The sequence below is a fragment of the Sus scrofa genome, chromosome 12 (genome assembly GCF_054392235.1).
Source record: "Sus scrofa isolate SSC_HxYL_T2T_F1_AM1 chromosome 12, Sscrofa_HxYL_maternal_Yorkshire_Landrace_v2.0, whole genome shotgun sequence".
Classification (NCBI taxonomy): Eukaryota; Metazoa; Chordata; class Mammalia; order Artiodactyla; family Suidae; genus Sus; species Sus scrofa.
The window spans coordinates 2,714,603-2,719,754 of record NC_139394.1 but is presented as its reverse complement, the minus strand read 5'-3'; the positions used below and the strand labels follow the sequence as shown (position 1 = coordinate 2,719,754).

At 52.1% G+C, this 5,152-nt stretch overlaps 1 non-coding gene across 1 annotated transcript; it reads left to right on the top strand.

Moving 5' to 3' along the window:
- The first annotated feature begins 832 nt into the window (after window positions 1-832).
- On the top strand, window positions 833-939 carry LOC146397980 (U6 spliceosomal RNA). The gene has a single exon (XR_014822171.1). It is a non-coding gene; the product is annotated as a U6 spliceosomal RNA (small nuclear RNA).
- The last annotated feature ends 4,213 nt before the right edge of the window (window positions 940-5,152 follow it).

Here is a 5,152-nt window from a genome sequence, read left to right as displayed (position 1 = left end):
GTGCCAAAGTTTGATGGCATCATCGGGCCAGGCAGTGGGCCAGAAGTGACCCACAGCCTTAGTTTGTCGCCCCCTGTTCTGGTTCACCCGGCCCCTCTGCCCTCTTTCAATAGTGTCTCCACATAGCAGGCAGAGGCTGATCTTTGCAAAAGGCAAGTCTGATCGGGCCGCTCCTCAGCTCAAAGTTCTTCCATGGCTCCCATCCCCCTGGATAGAGTACAAACCCCTTGCCTTGGCACGTGACCCTTTCTGCCTGATTCTGTGTCTTATCTCAGGCCACTCTGGGTCCCCTGGGATATGCTTCCTGCCTTTCACACGTCTTCCTGCGTTTCAAACCCCCTAGATGCCCCCCACTCTGTATGCAGCACCTACCCATCCTTCAGATGTGAGCTGAATAGCCCCTCTCTAGACTCTCCCCTAAGACTGCATCAGCTCCCAACACCTAGGTTCCCAGCACCCCTGCACCTTTTTCATGGTCATCAGAGTAGTGCTCCTAGGAGTTCACACTGTGGCGCAATGGGATTGGATTGGTGGCATCTTGGGAGTGCTGGGATGCAGGTTCGATCCCCGGCCTGGCACAGCAGTGGGTTAATGATCTGGTATTGCCGCAACTGCAGCTTGGGTTGCAACCACGGCTCAGATCTGATCCCTGGCTTGGGAATTCCATATGCTCCAGGGCAGCCAAAAACAAACAAACAAATGATAGTGCTTCTAGTGCATGCTGACACAACATGACACAACAGCACCAGGCCTGCCTTGTTTCCCCCAGCACCTGGCACAAAACAGAACTGGATAAACACATGGTAGATGAAAGAATACAAGGACCAAAGCAGTACTCACTTCGGCAGCACATGTATCAAAACTGGAATGATAGAGAGAAGGTTAGCACGGCCCCTGTGTAAGGATGACACACAAATCTCTGAAGCGTTCCATATTTTTTAGCACAATATTGTAAATCAACTATACTTCAATTAAAAAAAATTTTTTAAGGACAAAAGGACAAGAAAACCGTAACTTCTATATGATGGAATTTTGAAAACAATACAATGACATGCTTTTGACACATACAAAGATGAGTTGAAAATGCCAGATAATTAGGAGCAGATAATTGAGCGATGTTACCTAGAGAAGTTCCCCCTCAGATAGCTTTGAGTTCATGAAGATATGCATCATGTCAGTGGAAAGTGTGTTTGCTGAATAAATGAATTTCCACACAGAGTGAACCAGACCATAAACACTCTGAGTTTAGAGAAAAGAGGAGGTACCAGAACTCCTTCTCATGCGAAGACATTTCTAACACAAAGCCCAGGCTGAGTGGACACAGATGGGAACTACAACAGGCTCTCTTACTCAACTCGGGCCAGGGTTATGTGGAGGTGGGCAGATCCATAAAGTCAAGTCAAGGCCGAATGGGCTCCAATGCTAGGCTAGGGAGCCTGGGTTCCCCGGACATGGTCCCTTCTATAGGTAATGGGGAACCATTGAATGTTCTTGAGCAGTGGCATGCCACGGAAACAGCTCTGTTCTTAGAAAACAACTCTGAAAGCAATGGGATCTATAAGCTGGGAAGGTCAGGGGGTGGGGGGACAGGGAGGCCTCGGCAGTGGTCCAGGCAGGAGATAAGGAAGGACTGGAAGGCGGGACACAGGAGATGAGGCAAGCAGGGTGAGGGGTGTGGAGGAGAAAGAGCAAGGATGGGGACATGGGAGGTAGCCCTGACTGACAGACAGGGCAGGAGGAGCCCTGACTGACAGACACGGGGCAGGAGGAGCCCTGACTGACAGACACGGGGGAAGTCCCACCACATGTACACGGGCACCGAGTTGAAGAACTAAAGAGGCCAAAAGAGCCTGAGCCCTCTTCCTTCCGCACTTAAGGAGTTAAACCTGACTGGAAATTCATGGTTCAGCGCCACTGACAACCTCCCCAGCCTCTGCCTCTCGGTCCACGCAGGGAGGCAGTCACCATAAAAGGCAGATGACCACGTGCTGAGACGGTGAGGATGCGTGATGTACACACGGTCTTGGGAGCCGGGAGGAGGATGGGGCAGGACCTGGATTCCCACCACACCCCAAACTCTTGAGGATGCTTTCTTTCTACGACCGCCTTTCATTAGGGAGAACACGGCAGAGAAACAAGAATTAGAGCATAGTTCCAATCCCATAACCACTTCCTCCCTCCAAGGCTCAGGGGCTCTTGACAAACGATCCCCCCAAAAAAGCACAGCCTGCACAGGACAAGGGGGTGGTGCTGAGGATGCCAGGCAAGCAGCACGATAGCCCCTTGACCAAGGTTACCTCCCTGGCTTTGGTGAAGACACTGCTATGGGTTTCTTTATTCGGACTGTGCCCCCGTCCTCTGCCACCCTGGGGGGCTCCACCCTGTCCAGGCACATTTCGGCCAGGACACCCCCCCCCACACACACACACACACATATTCATGCTCACTGTGCACAGAGCTTAAGAGCCAATCTGTCTAGAAACAAGCTCCTGACATGGTGCCTTGTTGGTGGTAAATGCTGGGGGGGGGGGTGGATTTGTGAGATGGAGGGGAAGGAGGAGGGACGAGAGCAGGAGGACACACGCACACAGAGGCTGGAACCCGCCTCTGATCTGGTTCTCAACAGCTGGTTCCAGGGGCTCAGAGGAAAAGTGCAAGGAGTCTTGAAACCTCCAAGTACCCGGCCCCACCCCCACATAGTCTTAGCACGTTCTCAATATTCTAGCCACACATATCATTTCTGGATGGATTCTGGAAACCCACACTATTCTGCCATGGAACACTCTGGGGTCACTATAACCATCAGTCACGAACCTTAAAGAAGGAACACAGGGGCCAAACGAGCACCCCAAGTGTTTGCTTCCAAAGCTTTTGGTTTTTGTTTCATTTTGTTTTTTACCTTTTAGGGCCACACCCGTGGCATATGGAGGTTCCCAGGCTAGGCGTCGAATCGGAGCTACAGCTGCTGGCCTACACCACAGCCACAGCAATGCCAAATCCAAGCCACGTCTGCGAACTACACCACACCTCATAGCATTGCCAGATTCTTAACCCACTGAGTGAGGCCAGAGATCGAACCCACAACCTCATGGTTCTAAGTCAGATTCATTTCCGCTGCGCCACGATGGGAACTCCTGCTTCCCAGGTGTTTAAAGGAGGCTCCAGCTCCCTCAGATAAATGCATCGGGGCCACACCATGGGGTGTGTCTCAGTGGGGCCCGGTCCCTCCTAGGGACACAGGCAGCATCTTCTGGACAGAGCCCCTCAAATCCACACTTTAGAGGATGAGACCAAGGATGAAGACACTTCATTCTTCTATAAAAATGACAAATAAGGCCCTGCAGCTACAGTGGCCCCAATACAAGCAGCACAGGGGAATTCTCCTATTGAGACTTAGTTTACTTGTGGATTTGGTTTGTTTGGTTGGTTGGTTTTTTTGAGTTGAGAAGCCACTGCTATAAAAGGGACTCACAGTACCCACAAAGCAAGGAGACAGAGGACAAGTCAGAAGGGAGTCGGGAGCGGCCCTTTCCTCTCCTATTCACACGTGGACGGTGACACGCCTCCCCTCCTCGTCCCCTCTCCACACGTGTGAGCCATCCGCGCTTTCACTCCTGGATCATTTCCCACACCCGCACGCACCCTTTCACCTTCAGATGCTTTAGGTTCCAGATGCCCCTGGAGATTGGCAAGAGTGGCACGGGCGCGGAGCCCAGGCATACATGTGACACCTGAAACGGCAGGCGGGCACTTGGTGATCCCTCCAACATGGCGGCATGAGGGTAGAGGCTCCCCCGCCCCCACCCAGTCCCTACTACCCATTCCTGCCGCCTGAGGCCTCCCCTCCCCCTCCTGTGACTCCATTCCCATTATTCCGTGTCAGCTGTTCAACAACTCAACACATCCTTTGAGGATGGTTTGTGCACATGGCAACAGTATCCACTCAACAGGCAAATGTATTCCTATTCTAGAAGCAAAAGGAGATGGGGGTGGGCAGGGAGGCTGAGCTGAAACCCTGCCAGCGCCTTAAGAGGCACCTAAGGGTCAGGGAAGTGAGGAGGGGCATCCTTGCACCTGTCCCAGCCCAGCTCTTGACCTTGGGACAAAAACTCAGTAGACATAACTGCTCCCAACACCTGCAGGGCCCTGGGTCAAGGGTGAGCAAGGCAGTCAGGAAGGGGGAAGATGAACCCAGCCTGCTGCCCATCACTTCAGAGCAGCCAACCGTGGGTCAGTGACTTTTTAACAGTAATAATAATTGAATGTGTTTAAGTCACATCTCCCAGTTGCCCAAGGGAAATGTTGGACTAATATTTTTTTTTATTTAGGTGAAATTCGCAGTCCTAATTTTATATTAACAATTTTAAAGTCTACAATTCAGTGGCATTTAGCGCATTCACAAAGTTGTGCCGCTGCCACCTCCATCTACTTCCAGGACATCTTCATCACCCCAGGAGGAAACCCCACACCATTTAATAGTCACTCCCTACTCCCCCCACCCCCGCCCAGTCCCTGGCAACCACCAATCTGCTGTCTCCATGGATTTGCCTGTTCCGGATATTTCCTACAAGTGATCTTTTTGTGTCTGGCTTCTTTCTTTGCACGTGCTTCCGAGTCCAGGATGTCATCAGGCTCATTCCTTTTTATGAGGGAATGACATGTGCTAACTTTAGTGGGACTCCAGTTGCACAGCTACAGCTTTTACAGCAAGTCTGGAAGCCCTGTGCACCATGAGGGTGGAGCATGTGGGGAAGCCCTGGAGGTCCCGCCTCATCTCAGATGCAGTCAGATATCAGCTGGAGAGACCGAGCCCCCTGAGCTGAGACATCACTGCTCAGCCTCGCTTGTCCCAGCAAGTCAGCCGTACCGTGCAGACCCTGCAGACCCCACACTGAGCCTAACAGCTGAGAACGGCGCTCCTTCATCCAAGCCCGATGTCTGCCCAGGGCAGGCAAGGTGACTCTGGAGAACTAGCAGTGGCCACTCAAGTCATCTGGCCTGAAAAACATGTGGGTCTTGCCACATGAAAGAAGCAGGGCGACCTGGGAGCAAAACTGCAGCCCTGGCCTTGGTCCCCAACTATGAAGGGCAAGGACTCACAAGAATGGGTACATTGGTTCGGAACCTGGGGAGAATTCAGAGGATCTGTGAA